Source organism: Triturus cristatus, chromosome 7 (assembly GCF_964204655.1).
Source record: "Triturus cristatus chromosome 7, aTriCri1.1, whole genome shotgun sequence".
NCBI lineage: Eukaryota > Metazoa > Chordata > Amphibia > Caudata > Salamandridae > Triturus > Triturus cristatus.
The window spans coordinates 1,705,188,270-1,705,215,515 of record NC_140590.1 but is presented as its reverse complement, the minus strand read 5'-3'; the positions used below and the strand labels follow the sequence as shown (position 1 = coordinate 1,705,215,515).

General features: G+C 43.0%; 1 pseudogene across 2 annotated transcripts; it reads left to right on the top strand.

Annotated features, from left to right (window-relative positions):
* The first annotated feature begins 749 nt into the window (after positions 1-749).
* On the top strand, positions 750-26,784 carry LOC146812818 (epidermal differentiation-specific protein pseudogene; annotated as a pseudogene). 2 transcript variants are annotated; one of them, XR_014966898.1, is made up of 4 exons: positions 750-804; positions 8,209-8,309; positions 19,660-19,733; positions 24,266-26,784. The product of XR_014966898.1 is annotated as an epidermal differentiation-specific protein pseudogene, transcript variant X1 (transcript). The 2 variants fall into 2 exon arrangements; XR_014966899.1 differs by lacking the exon at positions 750-804 and adding an exon at positions 3,005-3,027.
* Positions 26,785-27,246: the final 462 nt, after the last annotated feature.

Genomic DNA, 27,246 nt, shown 5'->3' with positions numbered 1-27,246 from the left:
ACAGACGATGACGAGGTAAACTTAACTAAAAAATAAGGAAAGGAAGTGATTTTTTTATTTTTTTTATTTAAGTTTACCTCGCCCTCGCAAGCTGATTTGCTGGGCTGCCCCATGCCAAATCCAAAAATTAAGGGCTTTATTTTGTGCAAAATTACCTCAAGGATCTTATGAGATTTTTTTCAGAGTTTTGTGGATGTAGGACATCCACCTAAAACCGGAGAATGCCACGCCCCCCTCTTTAGACTGTACACCTCTTTAGGAATTCCCACTAGCGTGGCAGGGACATCTGTGGCATTGTGGCAGATATCTCGCTTCTACCAAAATTGGACTCTTCCTCTGCCTGTTTTCCAAACTTTGACCTTCAAACTATCATGGATTTCAAACTCCCCCAAGAATCCCCACTGGTGCTTTCACCCTGCAGACCGCTCTGTTCTTAGCCCTTGAGATACTTGCTTAGAAATAACAAACCATGCAACATTTGAGTGTGTGCAGTGACAGGTGAGACGGATGTCACCCAACACCACTTCCTGCCGACCACTCCTACCTGCACCCTTCTAGCCGCGGGCTCCGAACAGAGGTCGACTGTCTGCACCTGGGCCCTGGGGGAGGGGGGCACGGAGAAGCTTCTTTCTCACTGAAGGTACATTTTGTTCGAGATGTGCTGAACAAGTGTCAATCTTTCAAGGGGTGGGCTGAGAGGGGGAGTATTGCCCTGGGGCCTGGGAGAGGCTGAAGCTGGGAGTTATATAAACAGGGTCCCGGGCAGGTGAGTGTTAGATGCGACGGACGAGGGGCCATCTCCTGGTGAGTACTGCATGGGCGATGCCACTCTGGGCTACTAACCAAGGTAATCTGTGAGAGAGAGAGATTTTACACCTGGATTTGGACTGTAATTGGATTCTTAGGTGGCGCGCATGCTCTGTGTATGCATTGGCACTCTTATTCATACACACACACATCATATCCATACACATCACACACATACACCTGAAACAGGTTACCACCCACACACCGAAACACCCACAGACACCTAACACGCAGACACACAAACACGCAGACACACACCATAAAGCCATACTTGTACTCACACACAAACACTCACAGACATCAAACTATATGTATACATACACACTAACACGTATACACACACCCTGCACCTGCTAGCAGAGACCCTTGGAATGGCGTCATTTATGCAGTTAGGGTACAAGTCAATAAGAACGTTGGGGAAATCAGACAGTGTGAGCCATGAAAACAACAAGCATAAAGGACATGACATGCATGTAGCTCGGAGGGTGTGGAATATGAATGGTTTGTGGTTTGTGTGTGTACACCTCCAGAAAACAAGAGCCAGGGCTTAGGTGCAATCCATTAGCAGTTGTGCAGGGGTACCCCAGGAACTGAGCACCAAAGACTGCCAATAATGTGGAATAACCTCCAGATGCAGAGTATTAATCTAACCAGGTGACAGCCACCACCAGTGTCTTGTGCCAGTGAAAGCCCTTTGAGCTAAATGGGCGTTGCGCGCCTGCCTCCACCCCCCCCCCCTTCCCCGTTCCACCCATTTTATCCTCACTTGGGATTTTCCTAGACCGGGGCGCTCTTACTACTGGCCTGCTGTGTTCTCAGCACTATCAAGCATACACACACAATCATCTTTTCATCTTTCGGGCTCAACACTTGACAAACGCTGTTTGCGAGGTCTTGCGGGTGAACACCCCACCCTGTGGGTGAAGGCGCGCGACAGATCGGACGGGAAGCAGATTAAAGAACAGGGCGTTGCTGACCCGTGATTGGCACTATTTCCAATGACAACGCATATTGCCATCAACATCTGGGAGTGTCCTCGTGTTCAGTGGGCTCTCTCGTGTATGGCCTCAGGCCCTGGGGAGTGTAGCTGCTGTCCTTCCTCTATTTCTTCCTGTTGCACATGAGACCAATACGGAGCATCTTGCAGCCTCAGCAGGATATATTCTGCTGGTGGATTCATGGGGGATTGGGTGTCCAAAACCATTGCCTTCTTGTTTAATAGTTTTCCAAAAGGACCTATCACCTGCTTTTCGGAGCTTTTTTAGGTCTGGCCTAGGGAGAGTTTTAGCTGTCTCACCAGCATCCTGTTTTCCAAACAAATAACAATAGAATCATCTAAATACATCCATCCTACAGGGGTTGCCTGGCAGCCAGCAGGGCCGGACTGGGAACCAAAACCGGCCCTGGTAAAGTGCTTTGATGCATTCCACGATCTACCACTCATGGTAAATCTAGGAATGCACCAAAATCCATGGGTGGATAAGTGGGAACATTGCACTCCACCCATGGACCACCTCCCTGCGGCAGAGTAATGGAATCAGCGACTTTTGCCTCTTGCGTTACTCCAGATTTACCAAGCACCACAGGGCTATGCGAGGAGGCTTTGCATGGCTTGGCAAATCTCATCTAGGTTTTACATTGCCCTTGCGTTACCTTCCGTGGCGCAAGGACCAGGGGCATAGCACAGGCCCCTGCAGCCCCCGCAGTGTGGGGGGGCCCCCAAGCTCCAGGGGGCCCCTTCAGCACAGCCCTCCTTTATATGGGACAAAAGTGCGGCAACCCCGAACCATCATGCCTTACTCCACACCTAACTGTTATGATATTACAGCTTTAACATGAAAGAAACGACCTTACTGATCGTTAGTTTGCATAGAAAGGTTGTAATATCAACCTTCACCAGAAGAGGGCTCCCCGGGCCTGTATTGCACAAGTGTCAGGCATGGGAAGTTCCAGCCCATCCTTTCACAGATGCAATACATATCCGGCGACATGCTGTACTAGCCTCAGGCAGTGCAGCATGTCAGAAAATGGTGAATTGGGGCCTGTCCCTCACGCGGCCTTATGATCCATCAGAAGCCACGATAATGGAAAAGGACAGCCTTCCGTCCTATCTGGGCTTCTGATTGGGCATAAGGGTGTAAGCCTCGCTCTGGCGCACTTTACTGAATCGGGGCTGTTGGGAATGGTGATTTGTGAAGTGCATGTCAAGGACTGCCTCGGGTAAGTTTCACCTTAAAAGTATGTCTGAGAGCATGTTCATATTGTTAGTGTGTGTCTACATCCTGCACCAGTGTATGTGTATTTTAATGTGTGTATGCGTGAGATTGTACAAAATTGTATCAGCATACCATTAAAAAATGTCTTTCGCGGCAATGCTATCTGCGTCGCTTCCCCTCGTCCCTTCACCCTGGCAGTGTAGTCTAGGTCCAAATAATAACTTCTCAGAAAGCTACAAAAAACATTACAAATATCCCTCCCCCAAAAATAATATTCTGCCAATGCATGCACCACAGAGGACAGTCAGTACCAATGATAAGGGTCCTACATATCCCGTTTGTATGGAATGCTGCTATAGACAGATATGAGACTCTGATACCATTAAATGTCTTATGTGTAAAATTGCAGTTTCACAATGTTTGTTATTTTCTGATCTACGGCTCAGCTCCACATTAACAAGCAGCATTTGGAACAATTAAATCTGGCTGTAGTCCCGAGCGGAATCGGGGGGCTCATCGAAATGTAATGCCAGGTGACGTAGCAATCCGGCTCAACATAAAAACTCCATTTGCAGCCCCAACTTTATTTCGAGGTGTCCGATGGGAATGGCCTTTGAGTTTAACAATCATTGACTGAGGTGCTGCACATGGTTATAAAATAGAATGTTATCGCAGAGTTGTTTGTGTCTATAGGTTAGGATAATAAAGGGCATTACAAGCCAGGGAAGCGTGGACTAGACATTGGCCCGGACAGAAGGGCTGACAAAAACAGCAGATCCACGATGTGAAAATAGATACTGCGAAGGAGTGTAGTTACTTATTCTGGGTCATACATGTACATTAAAATGTATTGATGTGTGTGGGGGGGGTAAGGGGGGGGTGGGCATCCGGAGGGAATTATGTTCATGGAGCACAAAATATATATTAAAAAAAGCTGAAAAGCAGTTGGAGAGGCTAGTCTTGCAATCAGCTTCTTCCTTCCCTTTGTTTCTCCCTCTCCTCTTACTCCTTTTCTCCGCTTTATGTTGTTTTGCCCTTTTTCCGTTCTCTCCTCTTTCATGTTTCTTGTTGTGCCATTGTCCTCCCTTTTTTCTTGCTCTTTTCTTTCCCTTCACTTTCTTGCTTTCAATCTCCTCCACTTTTTTCTTTCTTCTTCTCTTCATTTCTTGTCCTCTTACCTCTCACATTCCCATAACTCATCACATCTCTAGTTCCCTCTTTTACTTTTTCTCTCCTCTCCTCATCTTTTCCTCTGTCTTTCTCTCCCCTCATGTTTTCACACCCTCTCCTTTTTTTTGCGTGTTCTCTTCCCCATCTGCTTTGCTCATTACTTTCTTCCCTTCTGTATTCCCCTTATATTATTTTATTCTCACATTATTTATTCTTATCTCCTTCTTGCTGTCTTACCAATTTCCATTACCACTCTTCACAAATTGATAACCTCCACTATTAACTCTCTTCCTTTTTCTCGCCTTTCCTTTTGTTTGCTCTCCTCTTTCTTCACTTTCTTTACATGATCCTCATCTTTTCATTCCATCAATTTTTCTCCCACCTCTTTCATTCTGCTGTTCACCTTTCTATACGTCTTTCTCCTCTCCCCTTCCCTTTTCATATTTTCTGTCTATTTTTCCTCTCCTAATTTCTCCCTCATTTTCTTTTATTTGTTTTCTCGAATTTTGCTAATCTTTCCTCTTTTCCCTAAATTTACTCCTAATGCACTTCCCATCTCTTTAACACAGAGCCTCACAGCACATCGAGTTCCACACACCTAAATCCCTCGCACACCTGAAAATAATTGGTCCGCCAGTCTAATATTCTTGAAAATGTGGATATGTCGCAGCATCACAGACAGCTCCCGCCCATCATCTGAAACACTCTCTATTACACCACACTCATGTCACCCTATCCATTACTTTACTTCCTCATGCTGGCTCCTCTCATCCCCTCTCACATTTAACTACAACGTCCCCTTCCTCTCTTCTCTTCACTCTTTTCAACTTTCCCTCCAGTTCTAAACCTCTTGTTCCCCTGTCTCCCTCCCCCACACTCCCCAATTCCCCCACCACCAACTACTATACATGGCTCCTGGCCTTCTCCCACATCAGAAGTCGACATCACAACTTCCCACACAACAATACACCCAACACTATACCATTTCCTATAATCTCACCTCACATAACCATACAATACTTCTGCATTTGGCTAATATACTCTCTACTGTGGATTCCTCTCTTTCTCATGCTCTCTCTCCTGCTTCTCCCTCTCCTGCTTCCCCCTCTCCTGCTCACTGTCCACACCTGTTCTAGACCATCACTTAGTCAACAACACGCCACCACTAAAACTCAGTCTCCAAATAAAATTCACACTGGTCCCTACTTTGCCTTCTCTTCTTACAGTACCACCATATTCCATGGCATACAACCCAGGTTACAGCATATCATACAAAGCCCACATCTAGAACACCACCTACCTGCACACTAAGGCACATGACCCAACACTGCAGAGACATGGTCAACAGCATCACTTAACACATCTCACCATACACCACCAGGTCACTCTTGCCTTAACTCACTTCAGCATACCACTAGCTCACAAAACATAGATCATCTTGTCATTTGTGGCTAACACATTTCAGTACACCAATCTGTCACACCCCTCTCAGTGGCCATTTTACTGATTACAGACCAATCCATAAAAGTTCAATGCGAAAGCAGTTTTACAGAGAGCGAACCTTGCTGAAGGACATAAGTGCGCTTCACCAAAGACACAGGCCATGCTCAATTTTTTGGCACACAGAGATTTTCTGAGATTCAAAATTGCTTCCTAGTGTTGCACGAATAGCAGCTATAGCCACTAGGCGACATCGCCATCAACATTCACCCTCCCCATCAGACGTCGATGCGACTAGTGAACTTAAAGGGAAGTCTGTTGTAATGCCCGCCCAATATGTGGCCTAGCAATTTATCTCATTCTCTTTACTGTCTTGCTTAGTCAAAATCAAAAAGTTCTTTACGCCGCACCACTTTCTAAATCCACCAGCCGCCACTGCCTACTTGAGTCCGGAGGGGACCCCCCCCCCCATGTTCCTTGCAGGGGGGGCCCATCAAGTTTCGTTACGGCACTGGCAAGGACAGCACAACACTTAGATAAATATGACCCTATATTTCTCTTTTGACTGGCCCGGCCCCTCACCTGTTTCCAAACATAAGTATGGTCTATAGCTGCCTTGACAGACTATTTTTTCTTAAAAATTAATTTTATGATTTTCTGTAAAGACACCATTGGTCAAATGGTATCTCATTTACTTTTGGTTCAGCCCAAAAGACAGCTGACAAAATAGTTCGAGTCTGCGCCAGCTTTCTTCAGCCACATTTTTTGTTTCAGCCCAAAGGCAACCATTCAGTGTTTGGCTTCTCAGGCAGTGTGAGTGAGGTTGTTTTGCTTACATGTGACCATACGCTCTGCCTCTGCAGCAGGAAGTGACAGCCGGTGACCGGCAAAGAATTGTGCATCAGTCATCATAACTTTCTGCTGTGTTCCCCCTTGTTGTAAGAGCTTCACTGCAGTTCACACCAGTAAAGACCACCAGAGGGCAGCATCATTCAACTTAGGACTCTCTGCAAGGCAAGTTTCCACATTTATGATCCCACTCTAGTCTAATCACATTTTTAGTAATAAACATTTTTCAAAAACAAAATTGAGAAACATTAACAAACTGGCATTTACCTGCATCATGTTAAACGTAGGGGGGTCATAACCATAGGCATATCTGTCAGGCCCTTCAAGAAAGAAAATAAATTACTGCTTTAACATCATCCAAGTAAACATTCCTAAAGTGACACACGATACACACAATCTTAACTCCTAAAGTCAGCGCATAGTTAGAACGTTGTTAGCGCCTCTTGTCTGGTGAGAGGGGTTTGTCCAGGACTTGTTTCCTTTGCATGCTGGGTCTTGTAGTCAAGCATGTGGATAGGTTACTTGTCTGCCAAGGGTCTCCTCTTGGTATTGGCAGGGGTTATTGAAATCTAAATCTGGCTTCCCCTGGACCAGACTAGCCAGACCCACATTGCTGAACGGTTCAACGCAAGGCGAGCTGGACAGGTACAGCTACCCTGGCTCACCTTGTCTCTAATGACCCCGTTTGAAGCAAATCACGGATAAGGAAGGTCCCAGAAAAAAAGCTTTGCATTGCCGTGTTAGCAGTGCACTCTTGAAATGATAACATGCGTTCATCTTGCGCAGTTAGTTTAGCTGGCGAGCAGCAGCCATTTTTCTATTAAAAATGTACAACAATCTGGCCAATGCACAACCACTGCAACCATGAATGGAGGCATCCAGAGGGAACCCTAGAACTCTCACATGGGTGCCATGCCCGGGCCCTGGCCAAACCCTGCTCAAATTAAGCACTGGCTTGGAGCATGTGTAAGGATGACCCTCATTCCTCTGTCTGTATTTGTTTCACGTGGAGTGTGAAGTGGAAGAGGGTGCCTTGTGTGTTTTTCATGCTTGAGGTAAGTTTGGATTGCGTTTGTAACTTCCTTCCCTGGTTAAATCCAGCAGCGGGTTCTCTTTGCTGCTCCATCTGGTTCATAGGTGGCTTTGAGGTCATTATTCAGTCCTTGCTGCAGGAGGCAGCAGTGGCGGGTGAGGCTCGTTCACTGAATGGGGTACAGGGCATGGTGTGGCGTGCAGCATGGTTCTCGCCGTGTTTATATTGATCATATATAGCCCATCTGTAGGTATTGATGAGGTTCTTGTATGTTTGCTTCTCTTGTGGGATTCATCAGTTTTAGTTTGTTGGTGTGCGTGCACTCAGGGACTGAGCACACCAGGCCATCTTACCAGAGGTGACAGGCTCAGTCGGTTACTGGCTCTGAGCTGGAGTTTGAGTAGGCCATACCCATTTATTTGCCTATGCATCGTGCTTGTATAGCCTCATTTATGGCAAAATGTGTGCAGAATTAATGCTTCATATCGCTTTCTCATGCACATAGGGTAGTTACACAGTCTCATCTCTATACATGGTTTACTCGTCCCCATTTAAAGTTTCCACAACTGGCAGCAGGTCCTGGTGCCTACTGCCGAAAGGCTGAGCATTTTGATGAATCCACTTCAATACTTTACATAATGTTGTGTTGTCTACAACTAATACAGGTGCGCTGTGTTTCATTTCTCCTTGTAGATCCAGTGATAATTGTTAGCTGTCTCCTGCAAGAGTTGTCAGCGGCAAGAAAGAGTCCTTCAGAAGTCACTTAAGTCGCTGGGAAAACATTTTGTGACGAGGTAAGTGTAAGAAATGTACACCAAAGGTTTCTTATTAGGAAGCAAACACTCAGAGAGGAGCGGGGATAAAAGGACCAAGACTTCCATGTTGATTGACAGAGGGCCTCATTAGGATGGCAGTCAGACTGCCATGGACAGGCCGTCAGTGGCGGTCTGACCAACATTCAGCAGAGTGGTCCGACCGCTGCATTATGATGCGGTCGGTTGGACTGCATCGGTTCGAGGGACCAACTGATGCTTCCAATGGGCCCAAGGAGCTAGTTGGTCGGACTGTACTCCCTACAATAGGGGGGGTGTCAGTGCAGGCATCGCCATAGGGATTACGATGTTCCTTTCCAAGAGCCTTACCATAGGGGTCTTATCGCCATGGAAAGGCTGTCGGAAAGGGACATTCGGGGCCCCTAGCAGGGTCTCCGTCACCCGTGGCCCTCTGCTATGAGGCCTGGGGGGCACCTGTGGTACCCCTCCAAACATCCATACCCCATGTGCTATGCACCATATAGTGCCTGGCATACAGTGCATGGATGTTTAAACACATCCTTTGTAACATTGAAGCGTGTTCTGCAGCCCTTTTCGGGCCACAGCACAAGCTGCAATGGAAAAAGCCATGATTCCGGCGTCCTACACGGTGGTTGCATCCTAATTTGGTGGGTGGGACCCCAACTACTTGTCAGTTGCTCTCAATCCCGCTGTGTTCGTAATCGGGCCCCAAGTCTCACAATGTACTGCATCAACCCCACATTTGCACAGGGTGGTTTCATTTGTTTTTGTGTGCCTGAGGCATGGTTTGCTGCTTCGTGTTGCATGTGTGCGCAGTCTAGTGCTACTGTACCCACATGGCACCTGATGAGCTGTTTCTGACTTCACCCCATGTTCTAGCCTCTGTCCCAGGACTTTGTCTAATGCGATGCAACTCAATGAAGAGCTGTGTACGTTGAAGGCTATGTGTCTGCAGTGTCAGCTCCCAGGTGTTTCAGTGCCACCATATCCATCACCGGACCAGCTCCACTGATCATCACTTCTTGTTCACATTTGTCTTTCAGTGGCTTTTTACTGCTGCCAGACTTACTTTTCATACGCAGCCATTCTGTCATTTAACTTTTAAAACTATCTGTCGACTGAAGAATCAGTCCAATCAAAAATGCAAGCACCTCAAACAAGCCCTGATGCTCTTATAATGTCTCTAAATAGCTTGACACATAAATATTGCAACACACAAATATCATTGACAAGAAAATCGTTTTATAAAGAAAATAACAGTGTTTTAAATAATATTGATGTTTTTAATATAGTTTTCAATAATATAGTGGTGAAAAATATAGTTGTAAAATTATTTGGATGTGTTTAATTAATATACTAATTTTATGTGCTGATATTGTTGATATGAATGTTATTATTTTTTCAAAATATAGCGTGGAATGTTAAGTTTATTAGAATGTTTTATTTATTTATGTTTTATTTAGTTTTCAATAGTGATTTATAGTGTTTTAGCGGGTTGTTGGTTTTGTAGGCTGACAGGGTGGGAACTGAATTAGGAAATAATTACGAATTATGCAATGCATTTTATTTTATTATATGATAACTATTTATTATGTAAAGTATGTAATATTGATTTATTTTGCTATATTTTATTTGCAGGCATTTAAGTAAAAACGAATTAACAATTGATCATTAATTGTTAATTAATTATTTAATTGATTTTTAATTTATGGAAGACTTATTTTACTTATAATTTAGTTGTAGGATGCTAGGTTTGTAAGGGATTAGGATGGAAAGTTAATTAAGTAATAATTAATTAACAATTTAGTAATAATTGTTAATAACATATTTAAAACATTTTTAATTATGTAAAATATGGAATACTGGTTAATTTTACTTAAAATTTTGCTGTGGGATGCTAAGTTTGTAGGGGTAGAGGTTGGGAGGTTTAGTAAGCAATAATTAATTGATTAGTATTTTTAAAATTATTTTTGAGTTTTAAATATGTAAATTATGGAATAATTCTTTATTTGAATAATGTTTTGGTTGTGGGCTTCAAGGCTTTAGGGGTTTAGGCTGTGAAGTTATTTAAAGGCCTGATTACTAGTTTGACGGTCCATGGGACCGCTAAATCTGTGGTGGTGGTCAGCATACCACTGTGGTGGTGGTACAACTTCCATTTATTTATTTGAAAAGTTTTATACAGCGCGAACATGACCCAAAAAGGGTATCAGAGCACTGTACAAAGGAGGGTACATGGCAAGAGGTTAAAACATGGGTACAGTGTAAAATAGAACACAAGAAGTACCTACAAAAAGTTACAGCAAGCAGTACATCAAAAAGGACCTGTAAAGAGAAACATAACACATTTTGAGCGAAAGATAAAAAGACTGTCAAGCTTCTGATGGAAGCAGATTAAAGATGGCATAGGGGCTATTGATGTAGATGGTCTTTCAGTAGTAGCCACTTGACATGTTTTTTGAATGAGGTAGTCGACGGGCTGGATCTGATCTCGGGAGGAAGAGCGTTCCAAATTCTTGGAGCAAGACAGAGAAAGCACCGTTGTATGTTTTCTTATTGAATTTGGGTGGTTTCAAAAGTAGATTATTTGAGCTTCTTAAGTTCCAACTCTAGCTCGATAGCTCAAGTTTTTTTGCTAGGGAGACGGGGGTGTTGTAGTGAATAGCTTTGTGCGTCCGCAAGCTATTTTGAAAAAAAACCTTGCTTCAATGGATAGCCAGTTAAGCTGAATTAAGTCCAGAGTGATATGGTCATGTTTTCTGGAGCCAGTGATGAGTCTGGCGGAAGCGTTAAGAGTGGCTCAAAGTGGAGCCAATCTAGCTGTAGGAAGGCCAGCTAGAGTCACCAAACCATATTCCAAGCGTGAGATAACTAGGGATTAGACTGATGATTGGATGTCCTCAGGAGGTAAGAATGGCTTGATTTTCCTTAGGGTGTTGAGTTGATGATTGGCACCCCTAATAGTGGCACTAATGTGAGCTTGCATAGTTAGGTATTTTTCCAGGGTGATGCCTATTGATCTAGCAGAGTCAACAACATGAGGGGTGCAGTTGAGTGTAGAGAGTTGTTTGATCCAGTCTTGGGTAGGAGCAGAATGGTTGAGCAGGGGGGGGCAGAAGGAATTCTGTTTTGAGGGTATTTAAAATCAGATGATTATGTGTTAGCCACTGTTGTGTTTTCTAAAGTGCATCATTTAGAGTTTTTATGTCATCAGGAGGGGAGATCTTCAAATACAGTTGCGTGTCATCAGCATATATATGGTATTGAATGTTTGAGCCGTTCAGAATATTGGAAAGAGGTTCCATGAAAAGGTTAAAGAGCGTGGGCAACAGTGCAGAACCTTGAGGTACTCCAATCGTGACCGGGGTACTGGCAGCAAGTGATTGGTTAACTTTGATTCTTTGGGTACGGTTATGCAAGAAAGAAGCAAACCAATTTAAGACAGGGCCCGATAACCCCATCCTATGTTGAAGAATAGCAATCAAGTTTTCTTGTTTAATAGTGTGAAATGCTGAGGACAACTCAAGAAGGATCAGAAGACAAGGGACATTATGATCAAGAGATCTCAAGGCGTCATCAACGATGTGAGTTAGTGTGGTTTCAGTACTGTGCCCTGCTCTGAAACCTGACTGGTAAAGGTCAAGGAGCTGACATTTCTCAGTGTGGTTGCAGAGCTGTGTGTGGACGCATTTCTCGAGTAATTTCGCTAAAGTCATGATGTTGGTGATCAGACTGAAATTATTGGGATCTGCTAAGTTGGCATTCGGCTTCTTGAGGATGAGCTTGACTTGCCACAGTCTTGAGACAGTCAGGAATCATCCCTTGTAAGAGAGATTCTTGAATGATCCGGGCCCAGAGTGGAAGAATGGCTGAATTGAGATCTTTGAGAAGCTTAGCGGGAAGAGAATCCCTGAAGTGGCTAGAGGGTTTTAGAGACGCCAGGGAAAGTGCCACATTCGCATCATCCGGGAGCAGAAAAGAATTTCAAAATGAGTTGTTTTTAGGAGAGCAGACTATGGGGTGGGAAAATGCAATCTCTGCCTTAGGTACACCAAATGCAGGGGAGCTCAAGGACCGCCGGTTTGCAGCGGCACATTGCAGTTCAAGTTCAATTTTCCTTGCCTTCTCTGAGAAGTCCGACTCACTGGGGCAGGAGGTCATAAGTGCCGATATATGGTTTGTAGTATGAGTAGCTTGTTGTTTGATGATTTCAAACAGTTTCTTGGGTCTGTTTTTAGCGCTGTCAAGTTGGGCCCTGAAGTGATCTGATTTCACACTGCGAATCTGTTTGTTGTTTGCGCTTCTCATCCTCCTTAACTGATTGAGGCTTGTCGTGGAGGGAGAGTTTCTCCATAGTCTTTCAGAAAGCCTAAGTTTGCGACGTTCCTCATTTAGGGATTCATTAAACCTGGGTTTGGATTGTTTGATCGGAATCCTTTTGAGTTGCTTGGGAGCTATAGATTCAAATATACTTGACATGAAATTGATGTAGTGATCCGTAAGGTCGTCCAAGTTAGACATGTTCAGGGGAGGCTGAAGCAGATTCTTGCTAATGGTAGTTAGATTATTGATGTTGATGTCTCTCAGATTGCAAACCAGCTCTTTGGTTTCAAGCGGTTAACCTTGTCTGAGCAGGACCTTTTCTAGAATGTGAAAGGAGATTTGGTAATGATCTGACCAATCACAGGGTATAATGTCATCAAGAAGTATAATGTTGTCTCTAGCTATGATAAGGTCCAGGGTGGCGCCTTTAATGTGGGTGGGTCCATTGCAGGCCTGGATGAGGTTGAGGTCGGAGAGGAAAGCCATAAAAGAGCATACTCGGGGATCCTTTGTGTCATTCCAGTGAACGTTAAGATCCCCGAGGAAGATATGGCTAGTGTGAAGGTCCGCGCATGAGGAAATGGACTCCATAATTTGCTCTATGAAGAGCAGATTGTCACCGGGTGGATGATATATCGTTTGGAGAACACAGACAATCTTGCCATTGTTCCAGATTTCTGTGACTAGGTGCTCACAGGAGGACATCAGCGCCTTTGGAGCCTGTTTCACTGTGAGGCTGGAGCAATGGATGCCGGCAATGCCCCTTCCCGTTTTAGCCAGTCTATCACATCTGATAATGTCATAATCAGGCGGGATTAAGATGCCGAGCACTGGGGAGGAGGAGTCATTGAGTCAAGTTTCGGTAAGGATCAAGAGGTCTAACTGTTGAGAGATGATGAGTTCAGAGAAATCAGCAGCGTGTTTCACAGCTGATCTGCAGTTGAGAAGCATTGATTTGATATGAGAAAAGGTAGTGACCTCTTCTGGGCGAGACGTGGTGATCTGAAGAAAGTTATCACTATTCACAAATCTGAGGTTAACACTAGGTTCTCTACCAGGGAAATAGTTGGTATTTGACTGGTGAGCCAGAGAAGCCTCCCCATGAGCCATTGTATGAAAGAAGAAGAAGAGTGCACGTGTCATCATCCAACAACTGAGGTAAGAACCTAAGGGACCTGAAGGGGTGGTTAGGGAGAGGCCGAGTAATCCAGTGAGGGATAGAGAGAAAGGGGTTGGGGTAGAGAGTTAGGGGTTAGGATAGAGAGTTAGGGCTCTTCTCCACTGGGCTCTTCTGGATGTGTAGAACATAAGGTCTGTAACCACTAAACCCTTTGACGAGCAGAATACGTATCAGAGATAAGCGTTTCAGGACAACGTTTGAGTAGATTATGTTTAAAGGGCTTGCCTGCTTTTTTCGGGAGGTTGGGGGAATAGGCAATCTTAAATGCATTAAGGCCTACCAAAGTCAGGTGGTCCAATGCGCTCGTAGTAGGTAGAGCCATGGTGAGGAAAGAGAGCAAGGGCAGCATGGGAGAGGAAAAATCATGGCCAATATGGTTAAGGTCACCAAAATCGATTTGCAGTCAACCAAATTTTAAGTGTGCAATATTCCATTCAAGGGTTCCGAATTCGACAGGGCGAAGCAAGAGGATACACTATTCATTGAACAGATGACAGCGGTGGTTAGTGAATTGTAACACTCCTAGGTAAAAGCTGAGCATGGTTACTTGTTGCAGCGGAAAATTTCAAGATGGCCACTCCCCAAGTAGAACAGAGAGGAACTCCTACTGTTCTTTCTTTACTCCTGCACATTGGAGAACATAATACCTTGTCACAGCCAGACTATTCCAAGATGGCCACACCATGAGTAGAGCAGGAAAGTCCTATCTTAGTTTCTCTAGCCCCAAGCCCACAGAAAGGAATCCTACCTTTCTTTCTCTGCTGCTGCTGATTGTAGCACATTGTAGCTTTTCACAGCCAGACTATTCCAAGATGGCCACCCCGTAAGTAGAACAGACAAGACCTATCTTTGTTTCTCTGGCCCCAAGCAATTTGGGCTTGAAACGAAGGTCCTTAGTCTAGTGGTGGGAAAGCAAATGAAAGTTAGTGATCCTGAAAGAGCCCACAAATCACAAAGGAAATGCAAGTAACACAAAGAATCAGCCAGGAAGCCAAATGCAAAATGCAAAGGGAAAAGTCACCCAGCATGAACAGAAGGGCTCCTCCCTGCGCGCCGGGCTGCAGCCAAACAGCAATGGTCTGGGGTCTTCCCAGAAGTTGCACTGGTGCTCGCAAAGTAAAGGAGACCAAGTACAACATGTAGGGAGAGGAACGCTTGCACCCTCCAGCTCATCCTCACTGCAGCCACATGGAGGGGGGCGGACCGAATCAGGCACGTCAAACGCATCGCCCCCCCCCCTTAATCAATAAGCCCCCGTCGTGCCCCAGGACATCAGGTTTCCTATAGCCACCCAGAGCTGGCAGCATGTTCAAGTGAGGGCAGAGTGTCCGATAGGCAGCGCTCCGTTCACGTCGCAAGTCCCGGCCCCCAGGCCATATTCTGAGTGTGGTGGTGGACCAACACAGGACCACCTCAGCCGCCAGGGATCATGGATTCTGTGGTGATGGCACAGTTGTGTGACACCGCAATATGCTGCAATATGTGCATAATACGATTTGCTCACTGCGACCCTATCCATGGCGGTGAGCCCGCCATGGAAACGATGGTGGGGAGGCAACTCAGGGGACCCAAACAGGGCCCACTTCTGCCTGTGTGCAGTGGGGTGCATGCAGGGGGGCACATGATGTTGGCACCCCCAGTTCCTGCACATGAAGTAATGCATGACAAGGTTCATTTCTCCCTGTGCAGGAACATGCTGCGGCTCTCCCATGGTGCTGCCTTTCTACAGCTCTTCTTTGAGCCTTAGAAAGGACTGGCCGTGGGACCGCCTCAGCAGGACGGCCCGCACCGGATCCGACAGGTAATCTGGCAGGTGGTCAGACTACAGTCTCGCAGCGGGTCGTCGGATTGGCTGCCCGCTGTGAGAGTGTCAAAATCTTAATCAGGCCCTAAGTAATGATTATTTAACAGTTAGTAATTAATTGTTAATTATTTGATTGAGTTTAAATATGTAAATTATGTGCTATTTATTTTTTTAGTTACATTTTAGTTGCAGGCTGCTAGGAATGTAGGGTAATATGGTGGTAAGTTAATACAAAATTGAATAGCAATTATTTACTAATTGACAATTATTTTATTGAATAGTAATTATGTAGATTCATTAATTGTTTTTTGTTTTGTATTACAGATATATATTTTCATATTAATTGGTAATTGTTATATTGATTTTAATATATTTCTACATTGATAGTGTTATTATATATGTAATGTGTTTGAAGTGAAGTACTCTCCCTACTTTTGTTTATACTGCAGTAGGAATAGTGAAATTAACCTCTTAGCAGTGTTTTTTGGAGTTTTACATTTTTAATATTTTATTTACTGTCTACATTAATTATTCTATTTTTTCCTATTGAATTGTTTATATCTCTTATGTTTGTATTGTTTATAAATGTTATATTTTCATTTTACATTACACTTGTTTTTAACATTTTACATTTATTTATTCATTTTCACGGTAATAAAAAATTAGTATAACGTAAAATAAATATTTGTATTAATTATAAATATATATAAATAATATATTGGTTCACCCACCTCAGCTCCTTCCTGCAAAGTTTCAGGTGATCTGTGTAGCAGGGGCTAGAAAAAAGGGGTGTCTGAAAAGTTAAAAGCCCCATGCATTTCCTATAGGCTTCTTTAGACAAAGGGTACAGCAAAAACTGCTGAATAGAATTACACAAAATTTGTCAAGAATCTAGAGTGTACTTTTAATAATATGGTGTAAACCCATTCTGTAACTTTTGCGAAATGTAGGACAGTTGGGTCCGTGAGAGGCTCTGGAGTCTCTTGCTGGAGCACCAGTGTGAAAATAAGTGTTCTAATTGGACCAGGGAGGTTTTTTTTCTCCCTTGGGCCATCTCGTTCTGCTGGAATCAGACTCTCACGGAAGTGAGCCCTCTGATTGGCTGCCAGCAACATGAACATTTTTTGCTGAAAACCATTACAGGACTTAGTCCTCTGTCCTGAAGTAAATAAAAAATAGTATAAAGGGGCAAGATAGGAAGACCCTGACCCTGTATGTCCCATGGGGGAGGGGAGAAAGAGGGCCCCCTCCTGGGATAAAAAAAAAGAAAATTGGCAAAAAATGCTGCTATCTGGCAAGGCTCTTGCAGGATCGGGAAAAAAATGGGACAGAGCCGCATTTGTTAACTTTGGCCCCGGGAGCCCATCCCTGAGATGTTTCCCTAAAGGGAACGGGTTACGTGGCCCTTCACCCTGAGCCTCCAGAGGCCTGGGGAAGCCCACCCTGGAGGGTAAAAACATTTCTTATAGGGAGGGAGTAGGCCCAAACCCTCCTGAGCCATCAGAGGCCCCCCAGGAGCCTACCCCCAGGGACAAACATATTATGTATGGTGAGGGGGAGGCACGGCCCCCCTCTCCAAGATGCCCTAGGAAGTCCACCCTTGGGGCTAAAACTACTTTGCATGAGGGGCAGGACCACACAGCCTCTCTTCCAGAGCCATGACCATGCCCAAGAACCCACATCTGGGCCCAACATTTTGTAAAATGGGCAGAGGGAGATACCCATTAAGTGTAGTGTATAGGGTTAGTGTTGCACAGAACACATGCTTCCTTTACCTATGGCAATTGTAGTATGATGGCAGTAAGGATGCTTTATGTCATTCTGAGCTATTTTGCACTTACTTTCATAGCTCTAATGCTATACCGGTTTATAGAACAATGTGTACAAAAGAAGTTTGGAAGATTTCATCAATGATGTCAATTGAGATGTCAGCAATAATGTCATAAATGATGTCATAGAACATGTCATGAGTGATGTTTACCATAATTGGTGAATTTTTGTGTTTGTTTTAGTTCAAAACATTAATGTTGTCACTGACAAATTCACCTAACTATAACGCTTAGGATTTCTAATGAATATATATATATATATACACAAAGGATATAAACACTGACAAATATAGAGGTGTCTGTGTATTTATATAAGTATATGCTGATATATAGTATTAAATATCAGAGGATTTTTTTATTTACATTGTATCAAATTTCTATATTAGAATATTTAACATTTACTACTTTAAACCCTATATTAAAAAAAATCAATATGTTCGTATATTTTGAGACAATAGTTGTGTCAACAGTAATTTTCTAAAATATTTTTGTACTCACCATCATTAAGTATCGGGAGCACAATATTGTGATAAACAATACTTTTGACACAATTTTACTGTCAAGTTTGTTGTTTACCAAAATATTGTGTCAGTGATCCTGTTTTTTTCATGCTTGACCTGAGTTTTAAACAAGCTTGTAATTTTTTTCTCTGGTGTAACGAAGCAGCAGGGTTCCCTTAACTGTTCCAGATGTTTTTTGTAGGTGGCTATTAGATAATTATTCACACCTTCCCGAAGGAAACATCAGTGACGGGTGAGGATAGTTCATTGAATCAGAGGGAACCAGGTGGCGTACAGAGTGGTTCTCACCATCTTTATGTCAATCTGTGGTCTCTTCATTTATGAAGCTCCTGTTTGTTTTCTTCTCTTGTGGGATTGTGATCTCATCCAAGGCCTGACTGGCCATACCGGGCATCATGCATTTCCCCAGGAGACTGAAAGGTTAGGGAACTGGTTTTGTTAGTAGTGGCTGGTTTTGCAGCAGTGCAGAAGTTTTAAAAGCACTGAAAAGTTCCTTCTATAACCAGCAGTTGTCAGGCAACAATAGAAACTGTCAAGATGACTCTGGGGATTAACATACCTGCTAGAGAGAGATGGGAGTTTTGTCAAGTGGCAATTTTGACTCATCTAAGGTAGCGCAGATGGTTAATATGCCTGCTGCAAAGAACATGTACCATGCATATTAAGGAAGAGCATTTTATGTGCATAGCCCAATGGTTGTATGCTTTTGTTACAGAGATTCTTTTGTTACTGTGCAGTTCATAAATTGCAATTGTAAACTAGCACATTGAGCTATGAACTGCCATCAGAGAGCTGCACGCAAATTGCATGGTACAGGCTAGAAAGTTATGTTTTTCCCAGTCTTTCATTATTTTAATGTTGCTAAAAAAGGTTTTATTTGGGTGGAAATAAATTCTTATTATTAAAATCATCTTAACCTCTGTGTGATGTTATGAATCCTGAGTTTGTTCTTCCCCAGACCAACCACTTTTAAAAAGTGCTTATCTGTATGTAAAGCATGTGAATCCTACACCTTTTTGTCTCCTTTGCTTTATGTAACATTTTCTATGCACTGATTTGCACACATATGTTTCGTTGCCTCTCATAACCATGCCCTAAGTGCAACAAGTATGCCTAAATGTATGTCCCAATCTCACTGTGGAAGCAAGCTGTACCTCACTGAAGAGATCCAACTTGGGTGAAACCGTTCTTGAATTGCTTTTGTTTTGGTTTTGAGAGGACCTGGCTTGGCAGTTCAGGTTGAACTGTTCTTAATAGAGTGGGGTTAAGGCCAATTTGCATGTGGGTTGGTCTAGACTGAGGTAGCATATTGTACATAAAATGGTGGAATGCATATGGCCAGAATCATTACAAGTGGCTAAGATTATTTCAAGCATTCCACCATCACTTTGTTGTTCACTTCTTATCTTGACATAAGACATGAGCGCTCTCTGTACAACAAGACAAATTTCCAATATCTCCTTTTTTGGAAATGTTTGGCCAAATTAATGTGACATAGTTACTTCTATTGCATTTAATGCCGTTTACACTATTCTCAATGCAGTAAAAAACGTTCTGTTTCCCTCATGAACATCCTAAAACTGGCAGCAGGACCTGGGGCCTTCTGCCACGGGACTGTTGATTTAACATATACAACGTCCATAAACTATCTTAACATTTTCAATAATTTACATTGTTTTTCTTCTTATTATAGATCCAGCCATCATTGTCAGCTGCAGGAGTCCTCTGGAAGCCACTTCAGTCATTAGGAAACCATTTTGTGGAGAGGTAAGTGTGATAGCTTTAGGTCCTCATGTCATAGGTTCCCTATTAGGAAGCAAATACTCAGGGAGGGGTGAGGACTAAAAGGGCCATGGCTTCCATGCTGACTGCCTAAGTCTCACTAGAGGACCAGCTCTGGTGAGACTTGAGAGAAAGTGTTGTTGAATCTTCCAGTTCTCACCTGAGATAATGTTGTTGTACTGCAATAATTCTTTTCTTTTATGAATTGATTGCCAAAGGATGGTTATTTTGTTTGTTTTCCAGTTGCATGATTTGTTGCTTATTGTTTCATGTGTGGGCAGCCCTTCAGGTGCAAAACTTTGCTTCACATTGTTAATGAACTCACCATTAGAAATGGATTACACTCTAACACTGCACTGCTGATGCCATTGATGTACATTAGGCTGGATGCCTAGCACTACTGTAGCCAGATGACCCAGGGTGAGATGGTTCCTGACTTAGCCCATGCTCTAGGTTTGTCTGATGGCCTGGTTTATTGAGATGTAACTGGCAGAACTGCTGTGTGTGTTGAAGGCTACGAATCAGTGTCGTCAGTTCCCAGGATCTGCCCTCACAACCATATATTTTCTAGTGTATTAAATACTGCAGCACCCACTAGACAACCTTAGAATCTTACATTGAAAGCACCTCATAGTGCAGGTAGTGCAGGTCAGACACCATAGGTCAGTTACCATGCTAACATGCATCGGTAGGAATGCTATCCATGTTCCAGGGTCCAAAGCTTTTACAAGGACTGCTTTCATTTGTGTCTACTCTTCTATTTTAAACAATGTAGATTCCTGAGATAGCGCATGCTTGATATTGCTGGATTTTTAAGAAGATCTGTTACTTGCATGTCAATCTCAGAATGTCAGATAGACTGGTGAGGATTGCTGGGTGTCAGTAGTAGTGTAGCTAAATTGGTTGATGTCTTTCCTCCCTGAAAGTAAGGTTGTAGTTGGAGTGGAACAGGAATCAACTAAACGTGTAAAGGTCCAATACTGGTGCTTCCAGGATCATGTCTGTGCCCAACCTTCTTTAATAACCACTTTCAGACTCTCCACCAGCTACTGTTTAACCTAAGAACCAGTTTCAAAAACTATGCTGGTGACATCCAAATGTTGAGTTAAATGTCAGATTATAAATGAAAACATACATCTCTTGAAATAAATATCAATGTCTAAATATTGTTAACAAAAATATTGGGCAATTGATTGTAAATTTTTTACAACCAATGAATTCTTGTCTGAGACGAGAAGTACATTTTAATTGGAAGAATGAAGGTCAATGGGGAAAAACACTGAGACATGAAGAAGATGCTTCTGGCCACATGTGCTTATGTGGAGCTCTTATGACTGGAGATTTGTGATTGCTCATGTGTTGATGATGATGTACCTTTTGGTGAGGTATGAAGGAATGCTGTCTAGGATGATATCATAAATGTGGAGGTCAGACACTGCATGAAGGAGGGTGGATGGTATACCATGTGAAATACCGAAGAGAAGCCAGCAGAAGAATCAGAAGCACTCCATTCGTGTTTACAATGATGTTCCCTGATGGATTATAAGATAGGTTCAAAGGGGACAGCAGAAGCTTTGATGAGCTTACCAAGAAAGATACACTGGAGATTGGTCAGAAACTAGTCAGTTGAATGTAGTGGGCCATAAGATCACTGAAGATCCTTCCAGATGAGTTTCTTGATAAAGACACTTACAGGGAAGGCAGAAGAGGCCGGGAGGAGGATTTTCTTCAGGTGAACCAGGCTTACCAAAGTTCATCAAATTCATTGGCTCTGACTGAAGTGAGGTGAGGTTCAGCCAATCATTGTTTGTGTGAAGCGATAGGCATAGAACAAAGTTTGCATTTAAATTGAAGGCTGTAGTTGTCACTTAAGGTGATAGGACGATTTGCTATGATGGTGATGTGTCCCAGTGGAGCAAAGATTTTGGCAGGGATGTGTACAGCTTTATGTGTGTAACATTAAAGATCAGGTGAATGACATCCAAGGTAAGTTCATAACCATCATCTGATGTGAGTCCAGTATCGTTTGTCAAACCAGATATTTTAGTCTTCCGGATGTAAAAGTGGTGACATCTGCAGTGGTGCCAAGGAAGGCTGGATTGTTCAGAGGCAGTGTGTAACTCAACAGAAATCAAAAAGCACAGGTTGGAGAAGGTAAACAATTGATTAGCAAAGGTTTGCATTCTTTGGATGAACACTCTAAGCAGCTGGAGGTGGATAAGGACTTCTTAAGGATGACCACAACTTTTCTGCTTGGCTTCATAGAAGGTCAATTGCACATGAGGACTGTATAGACTGAAGAATCAGCCTCATGAAAGGCAGGAAAAATTTAAATCGGCTAAATATTTTTCACTGATGAAGAGAAAATCTGCACTTGAGGTGTGAAGTGGAGAACAATTTGCCTCTTTTGGGAGTGGTTTCTAGACTGGTGCAGGGCTGAGGGAGGAGTAAGGCGAGTTGCAAGAAGGTGTGTCAAGAGTGTGGGAGAAAACATTTTGTGAGAGGAGGCAAGTGCATTAGAAGAATGATCCTGAGTTGATCAAGGGGAGAAAAGGACTGGGCATTTGAGAAGAGAGGAGAGCATAAGAGGAGTGGAGAGATCCAGGGAGTAGGAATGAGGGAAGAGGGTTACTTGTAAGGTAAGGAGGGTTGGGGTAGAGGAGAGTTAAGCTGTTGCCGGAGAGGGATAGTGCAAAGCATGACGTGAAGATGAAGAATAGAATGAGAGGAGTGAACATTAGAAGAAGAAGCATGATTATAAGGAAATTACCTCTATGAAAAGTGAGATCCCATGCAGGAACATTTTGAACATTTGAGATGTTTTCCTGCAGAGTGACAATGCAGATTAGAAGGTCCAGGTTCCCCAAAACACTGGCTATTCATAGCTGATGAGGTGATCCAGTAGCGGTGCAGGTGCAACGCTCAAAAGAAGCAATTTTCCCATACTGCTAGCTAACAATAGTCTATACGGAACGGGAGAATTAAGGCCTAATTATGAGTCTGGCAGTCCGAGGACTGAAATATTCGCTGGGGCGAGGTGGTGGGTTTCAGCCACCACCACCGTATTACAACTTTGGCAGTCGGACAAAGATCTCCAAATCCACTAGTTATTAAGTGTTGATGGATACCAGCCAGCTGCAGTTTCAGTGAAACCCATTGAAAGGTGCAGCTCCTCCAAGCCACCAATTAGTTAGCATCTGTGAGAGCCACCCAGTTGTAGTGTATGTGCAACAGAGTGAAAGGTCACGCTTCCTGCATTCAAGAAGAGCATAAGTGTAATCCATTAATGGTAAAAAGCGATTGTTAAGGTCAATGTGTTTATAGCTGTGCAACAACATTAACTACAATCAGCCCACAACAAAAATGGCAATAGTATGGGAGCATGGGAGATATTGTTCCAGGTGTGTGTGCTCCCAAGGTCATCCTTCAAATAAAGTTACAGACAAAAAAAATCTGAATCCCAATGACGTATTTGGTTGCCATTGGCTACAGTTCTATGATGGCCTGGCAGAGGGAATGGTATTCTCTCTGTGTGTAAGATAACCACTTAGGGTGAAACTTCACACATACAGAGTCAAGTACTCTGCATAGGAACTCAACATTAAAATCATTTGTGCAAATGACAGAAAAGCAGGTAACAAGACTCCTGAGGAGAAAAACATATTAGGAGACAGTCAGACGTGATTAAATTAGGAGAAGGATGGGACAGTGATACAGCAAGAGTGACATCTGATCCTACATATCCTACAGGAAATTAGTGTGCCAATGAGGTCTGAAATCTCTCCAGTTTTTAATACACAATTTTACTTTGACTGAACATCAGGTAAAATTTGGCTAAAATGCCTGAATCAGGTTTTGCCTTCGCTTTGGCTAGATTCTACTCTGCATGTGCCTTGGGTCTGCTGACTATTGCCCTTACATTTGTTCTTAAATATTCTTTGCAAACCCAAGATTGATTTACAAGTTTCTCAAAATGAAAAATGTGTCCTCTTTCCATCGCACACACTTTTCTTGAATAGTGAACAATTCCCTACGTTTTTTCTCCAAAGTTAGTTCACAGTTAATGCTGTGTTAGGTGAGGAAAAAGAGAAACATAGAGAATTTATATTTAAAATTATTTTCTTTTGTGTAACTTGTATAAGTAGATTTACTGCAGAGGAAATTGATATTGACCTCTACTGTGTTTCTATCATGAGTAAGTGTCAACATCTTTGCTGTTAAAGTGGAACAGGACAAGGTTTTTGGTTCATCAGGTGATTTACTCACACCATTATGTATGGGCTATCTACAAGATTAATAAACCCTAGAAATGTGCCAGAGCAAACTGCTTTATCTGTGGTACCTCTAAATTATTGGTAAACAAGGCTCTTAGTTTGGAAAGCCATTTTCAAAACACAGGCTCATTTAACATGTTTGGTGATAAAATCTTTTCTGTGAGTGGAGAAGAATCAGTGCTGTGAATTTGCCCAAAACCCTACTTGATGTTTCTCCGCTGTTTCTTTTGTTTTACGTTACAGGGTGAAAGAAGAGCACACATTTGAAACTCTGAAGCTTACGACCATGAACACAATAACTGTCTATGAACATGCTAACTTCAAAGGAATGTATAAGACATTTACTGCAGATGTTCCAAATCTGGTGAATGAAAACTTCAATGACTGCATCTCGTCTGTGAAGGTCGTCGGGCAGCCTTGGGTTCTTTATGAGCATCTGCACTATCAGGGGCAATGCGAAGTTCTAGAGGAGGGAGAATATGCACAGACTAGGATGAATGATGGGGCAACTTCCCTTAGGCTGATCACTGATGACCTGAGCAGTCCCCAGATCACAGTCTATGAGCATATCAATGGAGGGGGTAAGGCGTTAGTGCTGACTTCGGAGTCCAATCTAGCGTTTGGAGGCATGCATGATAATATATCCTCCCACAGAGTCCAGAGTGGAGCTTGGGCTCTGTATGAGCATATAAACAGAGGTGGAAGGTGCATTGTAGCCAGGGCTGGTGAATATTTGGCGAATTACTGTACTATTGGTTTCAATGATCAAGTCTCCCATGTGTATCCTCTGCGCGCTGGAACGTGCTCTGTGACATCCACAATTCTGTGGGACAAGAAAAGGGTAGAGAGTGAAAGGAGCGTTCAGATAGATCAGTATCATTACAAAAATCAATCAAGCGTTGAGCAGCAGTTCACTGCTACTTCTTCCAAAGAGTTTGAAAAATTTGTCTCCCATAGCTTTGAATTCAGCAATGAGACAACAATCAAGGTGGGTACCTCATTTACCTTGAAAGGAGTGGTTGATATTAATACAGAGCTGTCCAACACCTTCACAGTGAAGAAAGGGCAGACTGAGTCATCCACCATGAGGAAAAAGACAGAGTTGAGCATGCCGGTGAAGGCTCCTCCACGGTCAAATGTGACTGTCAGTTTCATGTGCAAGGAGGTCACAATCTCAGTGCCAGTGGAGCTGAAAATCGTCCAGGGCGGTAAAACTCGGATCGAAACCGGAACATACCGATGTCAATCTGGTACAGAAACCACTATTGATGTGCAGTGCCTTCCCGTAGGTTGATCTCAGTGGGAACAACACTATCTTCTCCTTAGTGCACATGAGTCGACATTTGTTTGCTCTTTCTTGGATGACTGTATTTTACTTTAAACTGAGATGCCAGAGAGGGATCCTTTCATTTATAGTTGCCATGTCCCCAGACATTGCTTCAAAAATCAACCTTAGGCAGGAGGCATTTGTCATGTACCTAGCCCTTGTTCTTAGCCATCAAGGGCGTTCCTCCTTTAGTGGGATGACCATAAATGTAACCACACCAGAATCACAACTAATGCCATATTTGGAATTGATACTCACTGTCATTGCTGCTTAGTGCTCATCATGTTTCCTCAAAGCAGAGAGCTAGTGCCATAATCTGACAGACCCCCAGATGTCACCAAGGAGGGAGTGTACCCTGCATAACTGCAGTCAAAGCTGTACTGTGATTGTCAATGTGTACGACTGCTGCTCCTTTCACATCTGTAGGAAATGTCCTACTGAGACAGGTCACTTCCTGCCAAGGGTTTAATAGTGTCTGTCTGCAGACAATAATGCTTCCACCACTGCTGCACCAAGCCTGGCCTTGAGGTTGATTGCTTCACTAGCTCCTGTGTTTTGTTGTGTTTGCTTCTTGCAAATGACAAACTCTTATCTTTCCATTGGGTCTCAAGCTGCAGCAATATCTGTTTTCTCCAGAACACAGGAGATTACCACATTGAGAATAGCAAGTTAGGTGTCTCTCATCCAAATATCTCTGTCTGAACATCTGTAGAAATCAAACTATTTCATTCACCGACTAGCCTCTGGTTATCACTGCTGCACCTGCAGATATTTGTAGGGCTCAGCCCTCTTTCATGACCAGTATTGACCCACTGCATTGTGCCACCCTTTCAGAACTAATGGGACAGTGCAGATGTCTGACAATGATTTATACCTTGAAGAATTGGCAGTGGCTAACTCCCCAGAGCAGTCACTGTTTGGTTCTAAGGCACTGCATTCACTTATTTCAAATGTTTATGGTTGTAATGATTATTAGCACATATACTGAATGAAGCTGAACATATAATCCCAAAAGACACGCCTGTGTTCAAGGTTCCAATGAGTGAATTGAGGGTGCAGGCTTCATTTACATCATTATTGTGCTGCGGTATACAATAAATCAGATATATTTATGTGCAGGTCCACTGCCAGAAATGAATTTGAAGTTCCTTTTTCTGATTTTCTTTGTAATATTTATTTCCATCATACTGCAGCTTAAAGTGGTGCATGAAGTGTTTCTATCATATTTTAAACCTAGTCAATTAACACAACTCACCGATTTCTAAACATCCTACAACTATGGCGAAGATAGCGAAGATACCTAATGTAATAATTAAGTATTCATTTTTATTTTTGCCTTATTACAATAAGCAATGCAAGTCGACGATCAGGGTTTGGTTTCCTGTATGATTAGATTTGTTATGCCTTATGACTAAATAAACCTCAGTTATGAGCAGTTCTAGTGTGCATGTGTCTCTTCTTTTCTTTTGCATTGGAGGCCTTCTCTGCCCACAACATTTACAAAGACATGTCTTAGAGAGAATAGTTTGAGGAGCACAGTTTCAATTGTTGAAGCTTCGTAGAGACACTGACAGTTTAAGAGAAGGAAAATGGTGGCTGTCTCCAAGAATACGTACCCAACATAATCTGTTATTATTTTATGCATTCGTCTCACTTTATTATTCACCCACTACCCACAACAGTCTGGACAAAGATCCTTGTATGCTTGCACATACATACTCATGCACATGGATATACTTGCTGGAACAATAAACAAAACTCACAAAACTAAACAAAGAAATGCACACTTATATACATTTCCAATCAAAAACGCATACACACTGACACATGTAACCAGAAACATACACACATAAGCTAAACTCTCTGTCAAACACAACACACACACACACACACACAG